The 27,960-nt window shown below is 37.4% G+C and overlaps 1 protein-coding gene across 1 annotated transcript in view; it reads left to right on the top strand.

Annotated features, from left to right (window-relative positions):
• The window catches only part of MAGI2 (membrane associated guanylate kinase, WW and PDZ domain containing 2), a 1,481,671-nt gene that overhangs the window by 907,153 nt on the left and 546,558 nt on the right, over positions 1-27,960 (top strand). The window lies entirely within an intron of this gene.

The following is a 27,960-nucleotide window of genomic DNA, read 5'->3' on the forward strand; positions in this document are numbered from 1 at the left end:
ACAATATGGCAGCCACACAGCCCTTTTTATCAACCAAAACGCCACACAGTTCCTTTGTAGTACCTCATTTTAACCTTTACAACTTCTTATAAAGGTTGCTTTTACTGTCATGTTGGCCTACATGTTTTTATGTAATGTATTTCAGAGTTAAACTAAAAATCTCTACTAAAAATCTGTGGCTAGTTTCTTTATACTTTTTAGGTTTGTTTTTCTTCAAAGCAAACTGTCAAATCAAAGTGCTCAAAGCAAATAGGCCTTTTATTTCATTGACAGTGCAAACATAAATTTCCAGAAACCAATTCCACTTGGCTTTTTGGAGCGTATTTTAAACTTTCATATAATCCAGTTCAAGCTCAAGGGTTAGATGGGAAGTAACTCTCTTAGAGTCTCATGAAGCCTGGAGATTTCTTTCTTAGGATAGTCTCCTCATAACTGTCTCCTTTGGAGGCTGACATGCAGTAGGAATATTACTTATGCATGTGACCAGATTATCCATGCTGGAAATATAATTCAGATGCAAAGTAAGTGTAAAGAGGAACATTTTAACTAAGTAAGCAAGCATGAGATCCTGTAAAGTAGTGCAAAAGCAAGACATCTGGCTTGACAACAGATCTTGTGGAACAGACTCAGAAGCTTTCATATGCTTATGTAATGTGACTACTTAAAAAAAAAAACAAAAAAAAAAAAACCTTGGTACGGTATACATTAGTCTAGAGAATTTTGGAGAGTATGGTTTCAATGGAAATGTACCAAAATGAGACTGGGTAAAACTCTTATTTATCTGGGGAATCAACATTGTGAGATTTAGGTATTAACAGTCGTCTGTCTGTCCATCTTATTCCAGGAGTAGATTTTAGAGTATATAGAAGAAACATGTACTTTGTATCTTTCTGGTTAACCTTCATAGTATTGTTTTTCTTGACTGAGCTTTTGAAATGTACAGAACAGCCCTAAATCCAAGATCGTTCTCTTTGAGGTGCACCTGATGTACTAGTACCCTATTGCCAGTCAGTGAAGGTGAAAGTAGCTCAGTCATGTCCAACTCTTTGCAACCCCATGGACTATCCAGTCCATGGAATTCTCCAGGTCAGAATACTGGAGTGGGTGGCTTTTCCCTTCTGCAGGGGATCTTCCTAACCCAGGGATCGAACCAGAGTCTCCTGCATTGCAGGCAGATTCTTTACCAACTGAGCTATCAGGGAAGCCAGTCAAGTGGAGCATTAAATGCTTTATCAACTGAGTATCACAAAGACTTGATTCTCTTATGAAAACACAGGTGTCAGAAAACAGGTGCCAGAATAAGATGTCTTCTAAGTTCTACTCAGAATGAAGTCAAGAGTAAAACTCTAGGGAGGACAAAATCAAGATTCCCATCAGAAAATGAATTTTAGTTCATGGTATGCATCTGGTCCCATCACTTCATGGGAAATAGATGGGGAAACAGTGGAAACAGTGTCAGACTTTATTTTTCTGGGCTCCAAAATCACTGCAGATGGTGACTGCAGCCATGAAATTAAAAGACGCTTACTCCTTGGAAGGAAAGTTATGACCAATCTAGACAGCATATGCAAAAGCAGAGACATTACTTTGCCAACAAAGGTCCATCTAGTCAAGGCTGTGGTTTTTCCAGTAGTCGTGTATGGATGTGATAGTTTGACTGTGAAGAAAGCTGAGAGTCGAAGAATTGATGCTTTTGAACTGTGGTGTTGGAGAAGACTCTTGAGAGTCCTTTGGACTGCAAGGAGATCCAACCAGTCCATTCTGAAGGAGATTGGTCCTGGGTGTTCTTTGGAAGGAATAATGCTAAAGCTGAAGCTCCAGTACTTTGGCCACCTCATGCGAAGAGTTGACTCATTGGAAAAGACTCTGATGCTGGGAGGGATTGGGGGCAGGAGGAGAAGGTGACAACAGAGGATGAGATGGCTGGATGGCATCACCGACTCAATGGACACGAGTCTGAGTGAACTCCGGGAGTTGGTGATGGACAGGGAGGCCTGGCGTGCTGTGATTCATGGGGTCACAAAGAGTCGGACACGACTGAGCAACTGAACTGAACAAACATGTAAATGGGTACTTATGAGTGGATTTAATGTCTAAATTGGCATCATTCTGTCTAGATATAACAATGTTTCATAGGCCATAAGAAATTTACAATAAGTTTTGCAATTTGATAAAATTCCAGTTAGTCTTTTTTACCTTATATGTCATCTCAATAACAAGATGTCAGCATCTTTCAGCCAGGATCACCAGGAATGCACCTATAGTTGAACAAAGGTGGGTTTACTGACTTGTTGCAGTGAGGGAGGGCACACACAGTAGGAAAGTGTGGGACTCCTCAGGAGGGAGATTTAAAATTTGGCTTTGGGTTAGGTGAATATAAGGAAGACTCAAAGAAGTGGGACTTTTCTCTGGACTGAATGCTGTGAGGAAGCCGGGATCATTTTCTGATTGGCTATCTAAAGAACCCTTATCTAGAATGTGAAAGGCTAAAGCAGGGCCCATGCTGTCATTGGGAAAGACACAGCAGAGGGTAGTCTTATTTTTCCATTGATCCATCATAGTCCCAGAGTGGCTTTGTCTGAAGTTGGTGTTCTGTGAAATCGTTGATGTTTGACAGGAGAACACCAGGGCCCAGGTGTGAGTGCCAGGCTAATTCTAGGAACATGGTCTAACTGATAGTTCCAGGTTAGCCTTCATCTGTCAGCTTTCCTCTTTGTTAAAATCCAGGAGATTTGTCAGTCTGGGCCTCCAAAAGTGGAAGTCTGTTTTTCTAGGACAGAATGGTACTAAAATTATTTTAAGTTCATTAGCAATCTATTTATAGAAAATGAGAGGAGAAACCCTTTTTTTGAATTAGTAGAGATTTACATGATCCATGGATATTAAAAGGGCGCATAAAATTTGAAAACCACCGTGCTTTTCTTAGAAACCTCATCTAACAAGTTGGACCAAAGGTGAATTCTTTCTACCTAACTCAAGTTTTATTTAACAATTGGATAATATGCAAATGAAAGAAGAAAGTGATAGCCCCACTCTTTCCAGTACTATTAAAACAATGTCTCCAGCACCATGTCTGGTTCTGTTCAACACTACATTTTAAGAATAAAGATATAATAGTAGTCCTGGAGTATCTGAAGATCTATCTTGTAGATTAACCTTTAAGCTTATTCTATTCTGCTCCCCAAATCAGTATTCTTAGTTATGTAATAGGGAACAAAGATATCTGTTTAGCAAAAAAAGAAAAAAAGAAGAAGAAGAAATGTCTTATAATTAGGAGTGATCCAGAAATGGAATGCTTAATTATATAGTGAACATAAAACACTGGAGTGCTAGAAACAGGCTGAATGAACACTGGAAAAGCAAAGCTAACTGGAGTATGTAAAATGAAAGTTTAGATTACCTTTCTGACTCCAAAGACAAAAATCAATAAGCCAGAGAAAGAAGTTGAGAAGTCAGCCAATTACCATGAGCTAGAGCAAGTTAAAGGCCTTGTATGAGTCAGGGTTCTCCAGAGAACCCAATCCTAGTTGAGGAAAAAAAAAAAGCAGCAGCTCAAAAGATTGAGCAATCTGTTCACCAGTTCCTAAAGTCAGGCCTTTGAAAGGTATTCTCTATTGGGCATAAAATTAAATGAACTTGATGCGTGGGCAGAAACTCTGCCTTTTTTTTTAATACTTTCAAGTCTAGGCAATAATAATGAGATTTATGAATTATTTAACCATGACTGCTGCACGATGTTGAGTGCCATGCAAAAGTATGCAGCGTCTCATTTTCTGTCTTTGCAACAATCCTTTGTGGAAGGTGCTATGATTTATTATCACTGTTTTATAGATGTTATTACATGCTCAGAGTTACACAGCTATCATGTGGCAGGGCCCAAGTTTGAACCCATGTTTGTCTGAGTCCATGGGTCAAGCTTTTATTCTGGGTTATACTGCTCCTGGGTAGAAGGAGAGAAATGAGGCCCTACAACAACTGGCATGATAAAGGACTGTTGTTTTGAAAGGGTGTAGGGGGCCACAGCTGTTGATAAGATTCATAATCAAGTATAATCAAATGTTTGATTTTCTAAGCCTAAAGGAAGGCCAAGATCACACGAAGCCATAATTGCAGATTTTAGCATGAATAGAAAATATAATTATACTTTCAGGCTTATATATCCTTAAATTTTTCTTTAATTCAGAGCTTTATGTTTTGATATTATTAGGCGAACTGTGTGGGAGTGGTTCTCACACATTCAGTTATTTTAAAATCTGATATGTAACCCAGTGATCTCAAGGAAAATTTGTACTGGAAGTAATTGTAGTAGTGGTGGTGATAGTAATAATAGTAGTTGTTGTAAAAGTAACAGAAGGAGTATTATTAGAAGAACTATTATGAGAAGTATTGATAGTAATAGAAATCAGTAGCAGGCAACCATGAAGTACTTGTTCAAAATACTATGAAGTACTATGCCAAAAAACTTCATGTTCATCTCATTAAAGGTTCAGAATAGTTACACAAAGTTGGTCTTAACATTTTTTTTTAAAATGCAAACACTAAATGTTAAATATGGACTCAGAGAATTAAGGGAACTTGCTCAGCTAACGTATCTTGCTGACTTGAGACCCTTTTATGAAAACTTTGGATTTCCAGACTTTTTATTTGGAAATTTGAATAGGGCAATAAGATGTGTGTTGGAGAAAATGTTCAAAACATCATTGGAATGTGGGGATTTATTTTTAGAATAGAAGCCTATATTTTAGGGAGCAGCTCTACTTCAGACTGAATGTTGTATTGATATCATAAAGTTAATGCCTTTTAGATTTTTTCTTTGGGAGACTGTAAGTTACTGTACAGTTCTTTGGGAGACTGTAAGTTATTGTAAACATTCATACAAATAAAATAATAACCTAAATTTTAAATACATCCCGGTTTTAGCCTTATGTTGACTACAGTTAATGAAATGTAGTAAATAGCAATATGTTCTACACAAAACCACTTTAAAAATTGGTCTGTTTCATTTTGTGGCTAGTTTAACAGAATGAACAAAATAATCTTATCATTTACTTGACCATCAATGCCATTAAATAGTGTTTTAGCAATTTACTGCTGGTTAATGATCCAGGGCATCATAATAGCTCTTCAGGTCTGTCAGGTAAACACAATTTGTTTAAACTAGTGTTGCTTGAGAGTAAGATTACTTAGCATGACCTAATTGAGCGTAAGATGATAAAGACATATACTTTCAACTTGACCACAATTGAACTCAAAAGGAATACCACATTGGATCCCTGCCCTCTCGGAGCCTAGTTTAAGAGAGATGCTAAGACAATAAATAGGCAGGCGGGTTTTTAAGTGGCAACATAAGCAATGCCAACAGCTGGGATACTAGATTATGAAATTAACATACAGAAACAGTATTCAGGTCTTTATTTGTGTCATTAACATATGTTTATAGAGTACACTTTGTGTTCAGTGAGCAGCTGTACAACGTGTCCTCAAGACGTATTGCACTCCTCAAACTTCATTGTGCATCTGGATTGCCTGAAGATCTCGTTAAAATGAAGATTCTGAGTCAATATATCTGGAGTGAGCTTGAGAATTTGCAATTTTAATGAGCCTTCCGGTGATGCTGATGCTGTTGGTCTTTAGATCATGCTTTGAGTTCAAGAATCTAAGTTATTTTAATAAAATTTCTTCAGCATTTCTCATTAAAATCTGTGCTATCTTATGTAAATGTAAGCATGGATGTTTTTAGAGATGGTAGTTATGTATAAATGTAGTGTCACTTTAAGAATGATAAACTCTTGGACTTCCCTGGTGGTCCAGTACTTAAGACTCCTCACTTCCACTGGAGGGGGCATGGGTTCCATCCTTGGTCAGGGAAGTTCCACATTCCCCATGGTACGGCCAAAAAACAGATAAACTATCAGGTGAAAACTTCTTGCCATTTGCCTGAAAACTTTTGGCTAGTCCCATCTAAAAAGACCATTTTTAATGGCTAGGAGGTGGTGGAGTATCTCCTTTCAGTCAATGTCTTGACTCCTGTCAAAACTATCCACCTTGGGGCATGAGGTAATCACAAATTCCTGACACAGATACCAGTCTTTTAGAAATTACACTGAGATCACCAATTCATTTTGTTGAACAGCTGTCTATCAGTATAACTTTTAGTCACTACCAGTTTAGTCCAAATTGGAGTCAATGACCTTTGGGTAAGAAGTTTCATATTCCATTTCAAGTCCCTGGAACTGTTAAAGGCTCCTGTTGGAAGAGTTATAATTCATGAATTTCAGCATACTGCCTCCAGCCCAAAGCACAGTGATTATTTCTTGAAACTTACAGTCACACGTAGACTATTGTTTGCTCATGACATGAATGTAAGAAAATGGTATAAGGACTTGCTTTGGATTACTTTTTCTTCTAAGCAGTGCTTCAGTTGATTAGTATAAAATGTGCACAGGCATTTAAACTAAAATGTTCCTGGTCCATGTTCTTCATCAGTAGTCATTTTTACAATGGGGCTTCCAAATATGAAATTAGCTTTCTTTTCTGGAACCAAGAGGATTGTTGGGGAAGATTAGAGATGTTTGAACTACTGTAGAAGAGAAATTTTATGTGTTCTCCTCTTGTTATCACCATAACAGAGACATGAAGTAATGGGGAAGAGATGGTAAGCTGGTCCTGTGATATTGTTTTCCCTTAGTGTTCATTCCTGTGAGGTAATCATCTAAATTATAAGGATTTGGTCTTTTATACAGAGGAGAGAACCTGATCCAAATGGCCCTGTAAAAAGGAAATTGCTGAATGAAGTCATTATTCTAATTAGCATTTATGCCCCTGTGTTAACAGTATACCTTTTTGAAATATGACGTTCAGTACATTCCAGCCCACCACACTGAGTCGTAGTAGCCTGAGTGCCAATTTTAATTGTCCTTTTAATAACAATTTAGATAGATCGACTAATAGAGTTGTGTTATTAGATAAATGCCTCTGATAACAGGGGAAAAAATGTCATTACAGGGCTGGATTGAATAGCTCTTCACTGTGATGAACAGTAAACTATCAAAGCCCATTCATTCATGAGGCCTACCTACCTATTCAGAGTTCCTTTTCTTGTCTATGTTCATATAAGAAGTATCATTCTTTAACTAGTGAAAACTGTTCAGTGAAGCTTTCTATCCTTTTCCTAAATGATTTTTTTCTATATGTGGATCAAATTCCATACCATTGACCTCCCAAACCCTCAGATTCTGTAGTGTTGAATTCTTAAATTCTGCAGTTTTAAGATTGTCAGTTTTGGTTTGCGAAATCATTTTGATTCACTGTGGTTTCTGCATGAATAATTCAGTTATAACAATACCCAATGTCTGTCAGTAAACACACACACACAGACACCCCTTTCATCCAGCCTCCAAACCATCTCCCATGTTTCGTGTTCTCTTCCAAATCTGTTTCCACACAGCACCAAGGATGAATAACCTTTAGAACCTTAAAATCACATTTCCCCTCTGTAAAACCTTAACAAATCCCTTGACTTGACTGACAAGGCCCTATAGGATCTGCTTCCTGCCTTCCCAATTGAATCCTGCCCCTCTCCTCCACACTTATTATTACAGGAAGTTCTTTCTACCCTGTCAACTTTATTCTTGTTATTCTTCAAAATATAACCCTCTTCTCCTGGCTTTTCATATGATAGCCACATTCTCATCCTTCTGATCTCAGTTTAAATAGTACCTTCTCAGACCTTTTCCAGAGAAGGCGATGGCACATCACTCCAGTACTCTTGCCTGGAAAATCCCACGGATGGAGGAGCCTGGTAGGCTGCAGTCCATGGGGTCACGAAGAGTCTGACACGACTGAGCGACTTCACTTTCACTTTACTTTCATGCATTGGAGAAGGAAATGGCAGCCCACTCCAGTGTTCTTGCCTGGAGAATCCCAGGGACGGGGGAGCCTGGTGGGCTGCCGTCTACGGGGTCGCACAGAGTCAGACATGACTGAAGTGACTTAGCAGCAGCAGCAGCAGAACTTTTCTGCCCATCCTACCTAAAGTAGGTTTCTCTGTTGCCCTCTCTTAATCACTCTGGCGTGTTCTTTATTCATTTCATTTATCTGATTAATTTTTAAAGTCTTTTCTCCTCTGGTTTCCTGAGGACAATTGCTTTATCTGCATTGCTTATTTGCTGGGCACATATTAAAGGCTTCCTTTGTGGCTCAGCTGACAAAAAAAATCCACCTGCAATGTGGGAGACCTGGGTTCGATCCCTGGGTTGGAAAGACCCCCTGGAGAAGGCAATGGCTACTCACTCCGGTATTCTGGCCTGGAGAATTCCATGGACTATGTAGTCCATGGGGCCACAAAGAGTCGAACACGACTGAGTGATTTGCACTCACTTTCGCTTAATTAAATGCTCAATTAGCGAGTCAATATCTATGTTTGAAAAATTGTGTGTTGGGGACTGATTATTCCATAGACCAGTGGTGGACAGTCTGCATCCAGTGGGCCAAATCCACTGCAACATCTACTTTTGTACTGTTTGAAAAGTAAGAATAATTTTTATTTTAAATCATATAAAAATCAGAAGAATAATATTTGTGTCACATGAAAATCATATGGTATTGAAATTTTAGTACCCATAAATAATATTTTATTTCTGGTGGTGGGCAATCTACATCCAGTGGGCTAAATCCACTGCAACATTTACTTTTGTAAAGTTTGCAAAGTAGGAATAACTTTCATTTTAAATTATATATAAAAGTAATCAAAAGAATAATTTGTGTCACATGAAAATTATATGATACTGAAATTTTAGTATCCATAAATAATATTTTGTTGGAGCACAGCCACACCTCTTTACTTGTGTTCTATCTGTAGCTACTTGCATGCTACAACTGCAGAATTGAGTAATTATGACAGAAACCACATGCCCAAAAAAAGCCTAAAATATTCATTTTTTGGTTCTTTATAAAAAGATTTGCTAATCCCTAACATAGATAAGTTTCATATCAGAAAATTAATAATAAAAAACACCTTGAGTCAGTTGAGTCAGTTCTAATGCGGTAGATTAACCTAGAACCTATTATTCAGAGTGAAATAAGTCACAAAGAAAAAGATAAATATTGTATTCTAATGCATACAAACAGAATCTAGGAAAATGGTACTGAAAAATTCATTTACAGGGCAGCAGTGGAGAAACAGACATGGAGAATAGACTATGGACATGGGGAGAGGAGAGGAGAGGATGAAATATGTGGAAAGAGTAACATGGAAACTTATAATACCATATGTAAAATAGATGGCCAATGGAAATTTGCTGTACGACTCAGGAAACTCAAGCAGGGACTCTGTATCAACCTAGAGGGGTGGGATGTGGAGAGATGGGAGGGAGGTTCAAAGGGGAGGGGATATATGTATACCTATGGCTGATTCATGTTGAGATTTGACAGAAAACAACAAAATTCTGAAAAGCAATTATCCTTCAATAAAAATAAAAAACACCTATGTTTGGCAGCTTTTTATAAAGACTATTTTCAAGGAAAAAGAATGATAGGAGATCCTAAAATAGTCTACTTGAATCCTTCTTATGCTGGCCTGAGTTGTAAAATCTAACTCGATTTTACGTTGAGTAAATTGACTCCCATTTTACACTGAGTATTTGACTCCCATTGAGGCAGTCCTCTGAAGCTGTGGTTCTCAGATATTAACATATAGCAGAATGACATGGAGTGACCCACGCCCAGAAATTCTGATTAGGAGATGGAGGGTAGGGCCTGGAAATTTGTATTTCTAATAAAATTCAAAGTTAAATAGTGATCAGGGTTGCATCCTTCTTTACAGGATGTGAGTGTCCCATCAGTGTAAGAAATCATGTACTCAGTATTGGCCATGTGCCAGTTTTATTCTACATGCTGGAAAACAAAGCTAAATAATGAATGACACCTTTTGAGAAGCCAAAGTTTTAGTGCTATGTAGACATTGAATAAATAATTACAATAAAATGTAAAAGCTGTAACAAGAGGTATAAACAAACTCTGATAATGGGCACCAATAAGCACCTGAATATTTGTGAAAACTTTCAAAAAAGGAAATTAAGACCTAAAGAATTTTATAATGTTTCAAGAGAAAAAAAAAAAAAAGCTTATTGATAACCCACATTGTCTTCTAATGAAATCCTGAGAATCAAGAGCAAATTTAGAGCTTCTGTCCCAAATTTCTTATTTCCAGGGTAAAGAAGGGGAGGTCATCATGAAAAGACTAACAGTTCGTTAGGCAAATCGCTAATACGAGTTCCTACCTAAACATCATTTTGTTCTTCGGTTTTGGCCTTTGAAACCTAACTGATTATCATTTTTGTCCCAACACCTATCACCTCCTAAAAGCCCACGCTGCCATGTTGCACCCCTTCCATAGACCCCTCATTGACCTCACGACTTTACTTCTTGCAGCTTCTAATCCATTCTAGTTGCCTGGCAGTCTGCTTCAAAACAATCTGTCTTTTACAACCTTGTTGTCACATTTTGAAAGTTAACCTAAAACTTGAACAAAACCTTTAAGGCTCCATGTAATCTCTAACCTCAGGACCAATCCCCCCACCTTGTTGTTGGCACCAAGCACACTGTTCTTTTAATTTTTCTAAGGAACCATTCTTCCTCAAGAGCCAGGGCTTTTGCAAATGTATTCCTTTAGCCTAGAATGCTTTTCCTGTACATCTTGAACCTATACCAGATTCTACTCACCTTTCTAATTTCAATTTAGACATCAGTGCCACAGGAAGCTAGCCTTTCACTAACTCTACACCTGTCCCTACTGTCAGAAGCAAGAAATGACTAGTCCATTCTGGTTATCAGTCTGGAAAAAAAGACCCTATTACTGTAGTAAATAGAGTGTGGGAAGAGAAGTTATTCATTACATTAAACCTGCCATCAAATATACCTCCAGTTAGTTTCATTTCATCAAAAGTGAAACTTTAATTTTCAAACCACATAGCCCTTGAGTTACTGGAATGGTTGAAGTATTTTATAGACTATGTCATGAGTTAAATTGAGAAAGGGGAAACTTATCTAGCTAACTAGTTAGCAGAAATTTTACAGTTAGCTTTTATAGGCAACTAGATTTGTTTGGGAGAAGAACACACATATAAACACATATTCTCATATATATCAACTTCCATATAGCTCAGTTATTTAACCTTAAGAAGAGTCTTTGGGGCAAGGTTCAGAAACCATAAAGAGATTTTATTTCTCATGGTTAGAAAAGGCACATGCATTTCTTAAAAATCGGTATTGGCCTGCCCAGATAGCAGGATGGGGGACTGGGTTTTTAACCATATCCTCCCCACCTTTTTTTCCCCTCAACAAGCCTAACCTCAGCTCAGAGTACTCAGAACACCACTACTTGACATTTGTAGCTCTTGTCAGTTTCTAATTTTGTGTTTGCGTGATTATTTGACTAGTATCTGTCTCCTCAGTAGAAGGTGAACTCAAAGAGGACTTGCTTGTATTTTTCATCATTGTGCCTTTAGATAGTTTGTGCCTGGCACATAGCAGGCTCTTAGTAACTATTTGCTGAATAAATGACAGAATTCAACCATCAGAGTCTCAAACCCCTAGTGACCCTTGAAGAGTTTTCGTAACTGAACCTCTTGTCCATCAAGTGTCTGTTATGGTCCTAGACCTTTGGATTGACTCTCGACCTCACCTGTGCCCACTCCTATGCTTTATGGATGCCATTACCTGCTACCAGTAATTGACTACTTACTGAGTTTTATTTTTTTCATAAGAACTAGAAGAGGAATTGAAACATTATGCAATCTAAACCATATAATTTCTATATCATGTGTGCTTGCTAACTTGCTTCAGTCATGTTTGACTCTTTGTGACCCAACACACTACAGCCGGCCAAGCTCCACTGTCCATGGGATTCTCCAGGCAAGAAAACTGGAGTGGGTTGCCATGCCCTTCTGCAGGGGATATTCCTGACCCAGGGGTCGAACCCAGGTCGACCTGTACTGTAGGCAGATTCTTTACCATCAAGGCTACCAGGCTAGCCCTTTGACATCATAAATCAGTGTAAAAATGATAATTGGGATGCTTTCTTCTTTATACCTTCATGAAAATCTAGTGTGGATTTTACACTTGTAAAAGCTTCGCATTTCAAACCAGCCACATTTCAAGTCCTTGACAGCCAGATGTAACAAATAGCTGCCATATTGGACAGTGGAGCTTAGTACGTTATCAGCTCTTAGGTGATAACAGATGAGCGTACTTGCATGATTTGGGCCAGATTGTCACTCAGGAATAATATTGGAACTTCATGAAAAGGCACATTCCAGTCTTTATCTCTTCTACTCTTCTCATCTTTTTTCCTTTTTCAACCTTTTCCTCCAATTCTCTTTTATTTTCTTCCTCTTGCTTCTTGTTTTTCTTCTTACTTTCCATTTTTTTCCTGCACATTTCTCCCTCTACTTTTCCTTCATTAATGCAAGAATTTCTTTGCAAAAAACTTTTGTTTCTGATACTTTCAAATTTACTACACAATGATAAGGATGATGTGAAAGGCAAATTTATAATGTAAAAATTTGAGGCTTGTGGAAGGTGTACCTCAATAAAAAATACATCTTAAAAGAATTAGTGGTTGATTTCTGGACTTCATTAACTGCCAGTAGTTCTGACATAATTATCTTTGTCACAGGTTGATTTTCATAGTGGATATGTTGATTCAGGAAAAATATATGCATTATTCAAGACTTGTTACAATTACACAGACAAAGCCTTGTAGTTAAATGTCAGCAGTTCTTATTTTCTTTGGTCTTTTGGGTTGATCATTGTTTCCCTGGCTTATAAGTTGGTTCCACTTAAGTCTAAATTGTTGCTTACTTTATAGTTTAACAGCTAGGATTTACACTTGTCTCTCACAGATCACAGTGAAAATTTTGACTTTTTTCCTATGTTTTTATTTAATTTTTTAAATTACTTTTAAAAGTCAAAAATTTTTAAAGTATCACATGGACTAAAATATAAAGTTGAAGTAATTCATGTATGGCCTTCCACAAAGTAAAGTTCACATCCTGTTGGGGATATACTTAAAGGCTTTCTGATACAACCACAGGCATGGATTCAAGTGAAAGGCTTGGAACAAAAATAGAAATACTCTATAACTACAACCATTTTCCCAGAAGGGAATGTGCAAAGAAATATAAAGAGAGAGTAATATGACAGTTCTCCACATTTGTGTCAAGAAAGCAAAAGAGTCCAGGCCTTCAAGTAATTGAAATTATTGGCTACAATTTATTGCCATTCTCTCCTCATTGTCAGCTCAGGGCTTTCTGATATGATGATGTTGTTTTTCAGTCATTCAGGCATGTCTCACTCTTTGTGACCCCATGGACTGCAGCCTGGCAGGCTTCCCTGTCCATAACCATTTCCCAGAGCTTGCTCAAACTCATGTCCATTGAGTCGGTGCTGCCATCCAACCATCTCATCTTCTGTCATCCCCTTCTACCCCTGCCTTCAATCTTTCCCAGCATCAGGATCTTTTCCAGTGAGTCAGTTCTTTGCATCAGGTAGCCAAAGTATTGGAGTTTCAGCTCCAACATCAGTCCTTACAATGGATATTCAGGCTTGATTTGCTTTAGTATTGACTGGTTTGACCTCCTAGCAGTCCAAGGGACTCTCAAGAGTCTTCTCCAACACCACAGTTCATAAGCATTAATTCTTCAGCACTGAGCCTTCTTTATGGTCCAGCTCTCACATCCATACATGACTACGGGGGGGAAAAATCATGTCTTTTACTAGATGGACCACTGTCAGCAAAGCAATGTCTTTGCTTTTGAATACACTATCTAGGTTTGTCATGGCTTTTCTTCCAAGGAACAAGCGTCTTTTCATTTCGTGGCTCTAGTCACCATCTGCAGTGATTTTGGAGCCAAAGAAAATCAAGTCTGAAACTGTTTCCATTGTTTCCCCATCTATTTGCCATGAGGTGATAGGACTGGATGCCATGATCTTTGTTTTTTGAAAATTGAGTTTTAAGCCAGCTTTTCCACTCTCCTCTTTTACCTTCACAAGAGGCTCTTTAGTTTCTCTTTGCTTTCTGCCATAAGGTTAGTATCACCTGCATATATGAGGTTATTGATATTTCTCCCTGCCATCTTGCTTCCAGCTTGTGCTTCATCCAGCCCGGCATTTCTCATGATGTATTCTGCATATAAGTTAAATAAGCAGGGTGTCTATATACAGCCTTGATGTACTCCTTTCCCAATTTTGAAGCAATCCATTGTTCCGTGTTCTATTCTAACTGTTGATTCTTGACCTGCATAGAGGTTTCTCAGGTGACAGGTAAGGTGGACTGGTATTCCCATCTCTCGAAGAAATTTCCACATTTTGTTGTGATCCACACAGTCAAAGGCCTTAGTGTAGCCAATGAAGCAGAAGCAGATGTTTTTCTGAGGTTCCCTTACTTTTTCTATGATCCAACATTTATTGGCATTTTGATCTCTGTTTCCTCTGCCTTTTCTAAATCCGGCTGGAACATCTGGAAGTTCTCAGTTCACGTACTGTTGAAGCCTGGCTTGGAGAATTTTATGCATTACTTTGCTAACATGTTAAAAGAGTGCAGTTGTGCAGTAGTTTGAATATTCTTTGACATTTCCCTTCTTTGGGATTGGAATGAAAACTGATCTTTTCCAGTCCTGGGCCACTGATGAGTTTTCCAGATTTGTTGGCATATTGAGTGCAGCACTTTACCAGCGTCATCTTATAGATTTGAAATAGCTCAACTGGAATCACATCACCTCCACTAGCTTTGTTCGTAATGTGCTTCCTAAGGCCCCCTTGACTTTACACTTCAGAATGTCTGTCTCTAGGTGAGTGATCACATCATCATGTTTATCTGAGTCATGAAGGTCTTTTTTGTATAATTCTTCTGTGTATTCTTGCCACCTCTTCTTAATATCTTCTATTTCTATCAGATCCATACCCTTTCTGTCCTTTATTGTGCTCATCTTTGCATGAAATATTCCCTTGGTATCTCTAATTTTCTTGAAGAGCTCTCTGGTCTTTCCCATTTATTGTTTTCCTCTATTTCTTTGCATTGTTAACTTAGAAACAATCTGATATGATGACAAGGATATAAAACCTGTTATCATTGCTTCCTTTAAATACTTACAGGATTTTTGAGGTAAGTACTTTAGAACTAAAGCCCTATTCTGTCACTTCACAAATGAAGAAAGTCGAATAGTCTAGGAAGTTATTCGTAGAACCTTGGTTAGGACCCAGATCCTCTGCTCTGTGCTGCACTCTTTCATGTGCATGCTTGGAATAATCCAGCAAACAAAATTCCCAAGTAGAAGTTAAATTTTTCTGCCTTCTGTTAGCATCTAAAAATTAGATATTTTGGCAGATTTCTTAAGTCATTAGCCAATAATCAAATTATGGTTGATCAGAATTTCCCTAGATATCATACTTGCAAGACAGTGATAAAAGGAAGTCTTAAAGGTCTCCTAATTTCTTGCTAACTTCATGCTATCACAGCTAATAGCACCATTGAGAGAAGGAAGTTGTATGAGAAGCTATAAATGCTGTGTAAGAAAATTAATACTGTCCGTGAATGATTCAGTTTCTTTTATCAATTTTTAAAGAAGTAAATTTAATCAAGATGACTATCACAGAAATCCACTGAGCTTTTTGCAAACATTCATTTAAAAACTCATCAAAATTTCACTTCTACTTATTTACTGAACCATGAAGGGACTGTCTGTCTCTTAAGGACCAAGCTCACTAGACACTCTAAAACTTAAACATTAATTGCATTAGTAACAAAGTTGCAAATGGTTTCAGTTTAGAAAAAGAAGCTTGTGAATTTTGTACTAACTAGAATTATAATACAGATTATTTTTTTCTCAGTGCTATTTTCCAAAAATATTCATATTGATCTTTCCTTACGTTCCCCGAGGATCATCATATTTATTTTACCAGGTGCCCTGACTACCCAAGAGAATATCTCCATTGTTATTTGAGAGTACCAGAAACTAAGTTCTTCTAAAATTTATGTGAGTGAGAGTCATTCCGTCTTGTCCTGCTCTTTGCAACCCCATGGACTATACAGTCCATGGAATTCTCCAGGCCAGAATACTGGAGTGGCCTTTCCCTTCCCTAGGGCATCTTCCCAGCCCAGGGATCAAACCCAGGTCTCGTGCATTGCATATGGATTCTTTACCAGCTGAGCCACCAGGGAAGCCCAAAATATATGTTACACCACTGAAATGACCAAATTTCACGATCAACTTTTTGAATTAGAATTAAAAGTTGTTAATATGCAAGATACATTAAGCCAATTTTTGGTGTTGGCATTAAGTTTGAATTAGTTTATCAGAGTGGTGATCCAGTCATTTAGCATAACTAAAGAAAATTAAAAATGGGACACATAAAGAAGAAAAAGAAAACTGGAATTATTATGAGCATGGGGTGTGAAAGAGGAGTCTAATGAGAGAAGTATGAGGCAGTGGATTCTGAGTACTATGGAGTATGTTACCAGAGAGATAACAAGAGGAAGAAAAATAAATATGAGTAATCTCCGTTTTTACACCATCACCAGGAGCCAGCAATTTCTCTGTGATTTGTGACTAAAAAGGGTTCTTCAGCCCTATTCTTGAAGATAAGATGGGTTCCACACACAAGTCCATGTTTATATTATTCACTTGAAACATTTTTTTCTTTTTTTTACTTTCTAACTTATAAGTTGATCATAAAGTCAGAAGTAAAATTTTCAGATTAAGTCAAGATAAAGTGATAAAATGAATGATTAGGAAGCAAGATGGACGAGAGTTGTTAAGACATGTACATCTGTTGGGTGCTTAATAATATTTTCATGAATTCAGTGCAGCAAAGCAATAAACAAAAGAAACCTCATTAACACGTTACCTGAAGTTGTCAGTGTATTCTGGTGTTTTACTCAGTTGTCTCATTCATTTAAAGAAGAGATTTTCACTTTATTGTTTCTGAGAAGAATGAGTCAGATGATAACCTGAGTGTTATTTGATAAAATAAGGCTGTACTATTTAGTAAAGTAGTCACTAGGCACACATGGATATTCAGCACTGAAAATGGGGCTTGTCTGAATCAAAATGCACTTTAAGTGTAAACTATCCATTGAGTTTTGAAGACTTAGTAAGAAAAAAGGTAAAAATATTATATCCATAACTTTTAGTATTATATTACATTGAAAATATTATATTTTGTATATGCTGGGTAAAGTCAAATATATCATTACAATAACTTTCACCTTTTTCCCTTTTCAGTGTTGCTAATTAGAAATTTTTAAATGACATATGGCTTGTGTATTTGTGACTGATATAACATTTTTATAAGACAGAACTGCTCTATATGTTTATGCATTGGACTTGTAAGTTTTTTTATGTTAGTATCATTATAAATGTTCGAATGCTTTACTTTGAAAGCAAATATATATTTGACATTGAAAAATCGAATGTAACTTCCTTCTGTTCTCTTAAGAATTTCTTTGCATGATTTCTTTGTATATTTTATTTGGCACAGGTGGGAAATGTTCAGAATGCTTCAGCATAATGTTTGAATGAAGAATCGCTAAAGTAAAGGGTATCTAGTTTTCTTTAAAGAAGGACACAACATACACTAACCAGTCTGTATAGTTCAGTTTAGCAAAGATTTGTTCTGTGTCTCTAAATATTGGCTAACATGAATAAATGGAAATTTGGCCCAAATGACCACAAGGAACTCAATGAGAACTTGAAAACAAGTTTCAGACAATGTTAGATTAAACCACCTACTCTGGAGAGTATTGATGAACAACTAAAGACAGTGATATCCAGAATGCATGTGGATCCTATTACCTAGCCAGCATTCATTAATTTCAAATATACTTGAAATTCTTAGGTGAGGATTGTGGCAGAATAATTCAATTTTGCCTTTGAAAAAAACCATAATTTTTCACATTGTCTACACAACTGTCCACATTTTGAAAGTCATATTAAACACTGAATTTTCAAATAATTTAGTAATTTACTGTTTAGCTCAGATATCAGTGATCATTTTAATTTTTTTTTTTTTTTTTTTGCTATTTCTGTCACATGTGAGATAAATGCTTTTCACCACAAGAGAAAAATATATCATCTTTTGAGGTCAGAGCATCTTTTTGCATTTTGGTTTCAAGCTACTAACTATATATGACATGATGAAGAAATGATGCCTTCTAGGGGAAGATCAAATTTAAGTATCAGACCTGCTTGCAAAAATAACTTCAAAAATCAGTTGACAGAAGCATTCTGCAGTGAGACTTTGAGTCTTATTTTCTGCTAGAAGTATAATTTTAAAACAGAATGTTTTCTATGTTACATTTATTAACTTTGCTTTATATTTACAGAATTTCTATTTTACTAACTGTAGCCATATGATTGTGATTCTTGCCATGGCAAGACCATCTTATGATAATTTTTGGTACTAATTTTCAGTCATTTACTATCCCATATGTAACATGTTGAACATGTCTTGAAGTTTGAATTTAGAATCCTTTGATGATTTATTTGTTTCTGTTAATACAAATTTAAATCTTTGATGTGATAAAAATAGTTATTTACTTATAATCTCTCATGTTTTCTAGCGCAGTTAAGTGTGCATGGACCTAGAACTGTGTTCTCTCCATTTAATGTCAGAGTCATTTTATGCAGGTGCCATTAGGATGCCAAGTATCAAAACTCCTCACTCCATTTATAAAACTGTAAAAAACAAGTGATTAGACTGTCAGCCTCTCAAATTTTCCCATTATTCTTTCCAACACAAGCTCTCTGGGGATCTCAATGATAGACTGTGTTGTATGCATACCCTGAAGTGTCTGTAGGCAGTCATCTCTCTTTCACTAAATAATTATCCGAAATGAATTCTTTCTGGGTACCGAAATGGGAATAAAAGCACTGAGAATATAGGGGAGAAATGGGGGTCAAGACCTGAATCTGTGAGGTATCTTGATGACAAGAATATTACCTTTCAAAAGTCCGTCTCCACTTGGGTGCTGTGTGGAATGATAAATGGTTATTTAGTGTAAAATCTACACATGTTATTATCATACACCCAAGGGACTGAACCCACAGAGCTGACATCTGCCTCTACTACTTAAAAAGACAAATGAACTAAACAACAAATCATATGTTTCTATCATGGAAACTGATCTTGTTTAAAGGGAAAAAATGTTGGAAACCAGTAAAAACATTTCAAAGTATCTCAGCACTTTCACATTTCGTCATACCCCAAATTAGTTTTTAGTGTCTTTCCTACTTCTCATCATAACTTATAAGCAGTTCTTATTAGAACTTATAAGCAAAAAGAATAGGTGCATCTCAGAAAATACTATTCTGTTACCTATTACCCTTCAACAAAGACTATAGATACAAAAAAAGATAAAAGAACAGTTTATAATTTTGTATTCCTTTTTTTCCCCTGGCCTCACCATTAAAGTCAGTATCTGGGGCGGGTGGAGGGGGCGGAACCTGAGAAGGATCAGAAGAAAGACAAAATGCTATTTAGAAAATTTAGACTTTTTTAAAACATTATTTGTTCTAACAAGCTAGAGAAAGCAAAGGAGTAATTCTGTGATGGTCTTCAAGTATAATATACAAAAAGTCACTTGAAAAGCTCTTTTCATCTCTTCTGGATGGCTTAGGAAGGGTCTGTCTAAAAGTGGGTAATGGATTAGATTTTCCAAGTATTTTCTATGAAGGTTAATTCATAGCACTGTAATCTGTTTTCATCTCTCTCCACTTGCAAGAAATTAAGTATAACAGTGTTCAGTGTAAATGGTCATTTATTAAATATTTTTATTATTAAACAGATTATTGACATGATAGCCTATTATTTTTATTCATATTTCTGGGAAGCTTTCTTCATATTTTTTAGAATATGTGTTTATTTTTGGCTGTGCTGGGTCTCCGTTGCTTCGTGGGCTTTTCTTTGGTTCTGACGCATGGAGACTAGCTCTGGTTCTGGTACACGTGCTTCTCATTGCAGTGATTTCTCCTGTTGTGGAGCACAGACTCTGGGGCATGCAGGCCTTAGTAGCTGTGGCGCATGGGCTCAGTAGGTGCAGCTCCCAGGCTCTAGAGCACTGGCTTAGGATTGTGGCACACAAGCATATTTTCTCCGCAACATGTGGGACCCTCCCAGGTCAGGGATTAAACCCGTGTCTCCTCCGTTGGCAGGCAGATTCTTCATGACTGAGCCACCGGGGAGGCTCATTTCATATTTATAATGGAAGAAATGACTATATTCACCCTGTTTCGCTCTCTCATTACTATGTCGTTGTTTCGTCACTGAGTCGTGTGTGAATCTTTTGCGATCCAATGGACTGCAGCCTACCAAGCTCCTCTGTCCATGGGATTTTCCAGACAAGATTACTAGAGTAGGTCGGCATTTCCTTCTTCAGGGAGTGTTCCTGACCCAGGGATTGAACTTGGAGAAGAAAATGGTAACCCACGCTAGTATTTTTGCCTGGGAAATTCCATGGATAGAGGAGCCTGGCAGACTGCAGTTCATGGGGCCGCAAAAGATTCAGACACGACTGAGCAACTAAACAACAGAACAAAATGACTGAAACCACAGCTTCTGCATTGGTAGATGGAGTCTTTACCACTGAGCCATCAGGGAAGCCATTTGATTATCTATACCTCTATGGAAAAAAAAACATTCTTTTAAGTATTCTTTTAAAAGCTGACGTATTAATCAAGCTTCTCAATAATTGCCTCTTTTATTTTCCAAACATTGATTCAAAATTAAACTTTATTAATTTATAGATTATCCTAATTATGATAGAATTATGTGAACAATGATATGTATCATTTCCATTTTGTCATCATATTTAACAACTAAGTTAGTGAAACTGTGTTAAATTAACATGAAAGTGCTAATGAATACATCATTCATTACAAATACAGTCAGTAAAATGTGGACTGGAAAGCCTATAATCCCTACCCCATGCCCCCAAAACACACACACACACACACACACACACACACACTCTCACACTCAATTTTAGAAGAAAGGAGGGGAAAAAATTACCTAAAATGTCCCTGCTTCATGATTTTGGTAGCAATCAGTGATTTCTCTTTTGAAAGTGATATTTTTCTGTTCATTGGTTGTGACTTTGAGTGAAGTCCTAGAGGACTGTGTCAATTCTGGGCAGGATGCAAATTACTCTCTACTTTTATTTATTTATTTTTCTCTCTCGAGAGAGAGAGGCAATATAGTATTTTGAAAAGAAATGTGGTTCCTCAATCAAATGGATATAGTTTTTCCACTTGCTTCCTGTATAATATTGGAAATAGTTTAATTTTTTTAGAGCTTCTATTTTCCTTTAACAGAAGAGGCATGATAACTTCATTCTAATCCCTATCAGATACAAGAGCTCGGAAGTAAAATGCCCTTTCAATGTCCAGCTCACTAAATTGCTATGATAATAATCATAGCATGGGTTATTACAGTTGATTTTGTGGCTGTGGTCATCTTACAGCCCCACAGTTCCACTTCAGCTAAATTTCACTTTAAGGATATGAAGAGCCAGCCAGATTAGGGGACGCAGGATTCAAAGTCACTTTATCTTGCTGTGATCTGTGCTGTTACACATACACCATGTTTTATGGCATTGTGAGATTTTAGATTCACTAAATGCTGGCACTGTGCATACAGGTACTTCTTGCTTAATGGGACACTTTTTCCCAATTATATTTTGAAATAGTTTTGATGTTCATTTGTATTCTGAAAACATGCTGATGTTACCTACATGGCACATTTATCCTTAGTATATTGGTTTGTATATACTTAAACACCAGGATTATTTCAGTAATTAAGCTACGTGACCATTTGGCTGAACTTCAACTTCTTTTAGGAATTTCTGGTTTCTTTGTTCTGTGTATTTGGTTTAAGCAATAGCCTATTTTCTAGGAATTACATTTCTCAAATATAGTAACTATATGCATTATTTCTATGCCTCTTTTAAATTGCTATTATTATTGCTAATAAAGATAATCTTAATGTAATACTTTATATTCTTTTGCATCTAAAATTTAAAGTATTAGTTTCATAAACCAAAATTGTAGGAAAAAAAATACTGCTATATGATTTATAATCACATCACATGTATGTCGATAGATGTAATTATTTAGGAACATAAATTCAACATGATCTGTTAATAACTATTTTTAGCCTGAGCTATGTGAGCTGTGTGACTGAACACACACATGCATTTATTTCTAATTAGTAAAAGGTTCTTTTTCTACCTCACAGAGATTTAAGCCATAAAAGACAAATTGGAAAAAAGTCACTGAAGTGTGATTCATTTTTCTTAGTACTTGTTGTTATTCAGTCATTCAGTCATGTCCAGCCCCTTGAGACCGCATGGGCTGCAGCATGCCAGGCTTCCTGGTCCTTCACTATCTCTCTGAATTTACTCAGCTCATGTCCACTGAGTCAATGATGCCATCCAACCATTTCATCCTCTGTCTTCCCCTTCTCCTCCTGCCTTCAATCTTTCCGAGCATCAGGGTCTTTTCCAATGAGTCAGCTTTTCACATCACGTAGCCAAATTATTAGCGCTTTCAGCATCGGTCCTTTAAATGAATATTCAGGAGTGGTTTCCTTTAGGATGGACTGGTTGGATCTCCTTGCAGTCCAAGGGACTCTTGAGATTCTTCTCCAACACCCCAGTTCAAAAGCATCAGTTCTTCCACACCCAGTCTTCTTTGTGTTCCAACTCTCACATCCATACATAACTATTGGGAAACCACAGCTTTGACTGGATGGACCTTTGTCAGTAATGTAATGTCTCTGCTTTTGAATATACTGTCTAGGTTTGTCATGGCTTTTCTTCCAAGGAGCAAACATCTTTTAATTTCATGGCTGCAGTCACCATCTGCAGTGATTTGGGAGCCCAAAAAAATAAAGTCTGTCACTATTTCCATTGTTTCCCCATCTATTTGCCATGAAGTGATGGGACTGAATGCTATGATCTTAGTTTTCTGAACACTGAGTTTTAAGCCAACTTTTTCACTCTCTTTTTTCACATTCATCAAGAGACTCTTTAGTTCCTCTTTTTTTCCTGCCATAAGGGTGGTGTCATCTCCGCATCTGAGGTTATCGATATTTCTCCTGGATCTTGATTCCACTGTGCTTCATCCAGCCCGGTATTTCTAGTGATGTACTCTGCATATAAATTAAATAAGCAGGGTGACAATATATAGCCTTGACGTACTCTTTTCCCAATTTTGAACCAGTCCATTGTTCCATGTCTGGTTCTAACTGTTGCTTCTTCACCTATATACAGGTTTCACAGGAAGTGGGTAAGGTGGACTGGTATTCCCATCTCGAAGAATTTTCCACAGTTATTGTGATCCACACAGTCAAAGGCTTTAGCTTAATCAATGAAACAGAAGTAGATGTGTTTCTGGAATTCTGTTGCTTTTTCTATGATCCAACGGATGTTGGCAATTTGATCTCTAGTTCCTGTGCGTTTTCTAAATCTAGCTTGTGCACCTGGATGTTCTCAGTTCACGTACTGTTGAAGTCTAGCTTGAAGAGTTTTGAGCATTATCTTGCTAACTTGTAAAATGGGCAGAATAGTGTGATAGTTTGAACATTTTTTGGCATTGCCCTTCTTTGGAATTGCAATGAAAACTGACCTTTTCCAGTCCTGTGGCCACTGCTGAGTTTTCCAAATGTGCTGGCATATTGAGTACAGCACTTTAACAGCAACATCTTTTAGGATTTGAAGTAGCTCAGCTGGAATTCCATCACCTCCACTAGCTTTATTCATAGTGATGCCTCCTAAGGCCAACTTGACTACACACTCCAGGATGTCTGGTGCTAGGTGAATAACCACACCACTGTGTTTTATCTACATCACCTTTTTCATACAGTTCTGTGTATTCTTAGCATCGCTTCTTAATCTCTTCTATTTCTGTTATGTCCTAACTTATTTCTGTCTTTTATTGTGCCCATCTTTGAATGAAATGTTCCCTTGGTATCTCTAATTTTCTTGAAGAAATCTCTAATTTTTCCCTTTCTACTATTTTCTCTATTTCTTTGCATTGTTCACTTAAGAAGGCTTCTTATCTCTCCTTGCTATTCTTGGGAACTCTGCATGAAATTGGGTATATTTTTGCCTTCTCCTTTTCCTCTCACTTCTTTCCTCAGCTATTTGTAAGGCCTCCTCAGACAACCATCTTGCCTTGTTGCATTTCTTTTTCTTGGGGATGGTTTTGGTCACTGCCTCCTGTACAGTGTTACAAACCTCTATCCATTGTTCTTCAGGCACTCTGTCAGATCTAATCCCTTGAATCTGTCACTTCCACTGTATGATCATAAGAGATTTGATTTAGGTCAACCCCTGAATGGCCTAGTGGCTTTCCCTACTTTCTTCAATTTAAGTCTGAATTTTACGATAAGGAGTTCATGATCTGAGTCACAGTCAGCTCCAGGTCTTATTTTTACTGACTATACAGAGCTTCTCCATCTTTGGCTGCAAAGGATACAATCAGGTTGATTTTAGTGTTCACCATCTGGTGATGTCCATGTGTAGAATCATCTCTTGTGTTTTTGGAAGAGGGTGTTTTCTATCTTGGCAAGGCTCTGTTAGCTTTACCCTGCTTTATTTTGTACCCCAAGGCCAAACTTGCTTGTTATTCCATTTATCTCTTGACTTCCTACTTTTGCATTCCACTCCATTATGATGAAAAGGGCATCTTTTTTTGATGTTAGTTCTAGAAGGTCTTGTGCGTCTGCAAAGAACCGCTCAGCTTCAGCTTTTTTGGCACTAGTGGTTGGGCATAAACTTGAATTACTGTGGTGTTGAATGGTTTTCCTTGCAAAGGAACCAAGATCATTGTCATTTTTGAGATTGCACCCAAGTACTGCATTTTGGACTCTTTTTTCTTTTTTTTTTTTTTTTACTATGAGGGCTACTCTATTTCTTCTAAGGGATTCTTGCCCAGAGTAGTAGATATAATGGTCATCTGAATTATATTCTCCCATTCCTGTCGATTTTAGTTCACTGATTCCTAAAATGTTAATTTTCACTCTTTTTTTCCCCTCAATGTTCACTCTTGCCATCTCTTCTTTGACCACCAATTTACCTTGATTAATGGACCTAACATTCCAGATACCTATGCAATATTGTTCTTTACAGTATCAGACTTTACGTACACCACTAAATCCACAACTAGGCATCGTACCTACTTGGCTCAGCCTCTTCATTCTCCCTGGAGCTACTTCTCCACTCTTCCCCAGTAGTGTATTAGACACCTAGTGACCTGGGGGGCTCATCTTTCAGTGGTTTTTCAGACAGTAAAGAAAAAAAACTGGTTTCAATCCCTGGTCAGGATGATCCCCTGGAGAAGGGAATGACTACCCACTCCAGTATTCTTTCCTAGAGAATTCCATGGACAGAGAAGCTTGGTGGGGGCTACAGTCTGTGGGATCGCAAAACGTTGATCACAATTGAGCAACTAACACTTTTCCTAAAGTTCAGTTCAATCACTTAGTCATGTCCGACTCTTTGTGACCTCATGGACTGCAGCACGCCAGGCTTCCCTGTCCCTCACCAACTCCTGGAGCCTACTCAAACTCACTTTTCTTAGTACTATATATATTTAGAAGCATTAAAAAATCAGAACACTGCTTAAAATTATACTACTTATTGGAACATGCAGGACTATTTACTAATTTACATTATATTTATTACGTAAGAAGTTAAGTGTTATGATTCTATAGGAAACACAGCAATATACTAAGAACTATGCTAGGTCCTTTGGGTGCTGTAATACAGTAATAGTTCATAGACTTCTAGGAACAACTAACAGGTTTTGTTTGCTCAGAATTTGGCGAGTGCATTCAAAGGTCTGATTCATTTGAAATGCTTTAAATCAAATTAGAAAGCAACCTTTAGCAAAATATGTAACATCCACTTTGCAGACTTCTGTTTAAAAGGTCTACATGTTTAAGAACCACTTTACATGATAATTTTTCTCTATTGTTCTTTCAACTGTGAATATCTGTGAAAATGAGCACAGTGTCAGTGGCATGGCTGGCCTCCAGAACCGTCACTCACTTCGTGCCAGCCTGAAGTTTACACTGCCATTAAAACAGGCAGTTTCACAGTTTATGCAGCTGTTCCTCATACATCCTCACTTCATCGTCACAACAACCCAGGTGGGCACATGTAGTGAAGGTTTGTAATTTCTGCCTGTCCAGCACCTCAAGGCCCTTCCTGTCCCAGGGAGAACCCTGATATACAATGGATGAAAATAGGGCTCTAGACTCCTCCCTGACATCTAAGGATGAGGGGAGCTCCTCAGCAGCTCAAGGGCTCTCTTGTGCCTGTGATTCAGCCAATGAGATGACCTTTCCTGAAAGTTTCCCTGGAAATGAATAAAATCAGAGCTCCTGAGAAGAGTTTGAGTTCATCCCCACCAGGGCGGCTGCCACTGAGGGTTGTGCCTGAGGTCGTGGGATCTGCTAGACTTTAGAGTCCAGGGCCAGCACACAAAGCCTGGGTGTCCAGACACAACTTCTTTGGTTCTACCCATTTTCCTCAAGATTTTCCAGTCTCTTCCCTCAAGTAGCCATCTCACATCTTCTCATCCTTATCAATTTTAATTTAACTAGAGTATGTTTTAGTTGTTTGCAGTTCATAATACAGGTGATTTTAACAAGTATTGCCATTCCCAATATATAGATGAAGAGAGTGAGCCTTACTGAGTTACTTGAATTATAGTTACATAGAAACTACACATCTAGACCCCGTCACTTCTACTTAAGAGTTGTTTCTTTCACACCACACTGTCTTCCCAGTTACCTTCAGTGGCCTCTGCAGGCAGTGAGATGGGTTTTCCTCTCTGTGTCTCCTTGTTTGAGTGCTTAATCCTATTTGCTGTTTTAATGCTTGTCTGCTTACTGTCAAATGTGCCTAGACCCTTGAGCATCTGGAAGACAAGGACTGCATTTTAGTCATCATTTTCTCTCAGAGGTATACTGAAGTGCTTGGGTTCATAGTCAATGCTAAATAAAGACTCCAATGAATGAGTGAGCAAAGATGTGCATAAACTATTCAATTAATTGAAAACACAATAATGGGTTTGAAGTTGATGCTGAAAGTATAACACTGATCTTTTTAAAAAACACCATTATATTTTTTTGCCAATCAAAAAATTAAACTATTTTTTAGAAAGTGATTTGCCTTGAATACATATGGATATTCACGTAGTAAGCTCCTATGCCATGCCTACTATTTGCTAGCCTCTTGTTACAGAGATACACAGGAATTAGTCTCCTCTTTAACAAGTTTCACAGGCTGATGAGAGAAACAAATGATTCTGTAGCTGAGATCATGGAACTGTGGGAAAAAGAGCTGTGGTAATCTGAAGAATGATTAAAGCAGCAGGCCCACTGTCAGCAGTCATGGGAACGACTAAAATGGCAGGGAGATACAGCTCTGGGCAGGATGCTGTGCACATCAAAGACAGCAGCCAGAGCCCTTTGAAAGCTGGAGAAAAGCACAATGTGTTTGTGCCTTTGCAGAATGTTGTGAGATTTGCTTTAAAAAAGAAAGTTACCTATACTCTTATTCAGATATAATTATTCTTTAAACAATTATAATAAGAACTTATCAAAATTTTTTATTAATTTGAAATTGCTGTGTGCCATATCAATAAGTAAGACTATATTTTATTTGGCACTAAGGTGAAATAAAGATATATCTATATCTTTCCTTAAGCATTAAAGCCCAATACAAAAGAGGAAACAAATTCATGTATTAAAAATGTAAAAGACTATAAAATGATATATTTGTATGTATATAAAAATATATATATATAATATGTATACAAACTAGGACCCACATTTGTTAATAAAATTTCCATTCTTTACAAATTATGCACATCAGTAGGAGAAATGCTTAACTTC

This window comes from Budorcas taxicolor, chromosome 4 (assembly GCF_023091745.1).
Source record: "Budorcas taxicolor isolate Tak-1 chromosome 4, Takin1.1, whole genome shotgun sequence".
Taxonomy (NCBI): Eukaryota; Metazoa; Chordata; class Mammalia; order Artiodactyla; family Bovidae; genus Budorcas; species Budorcas taxicolor.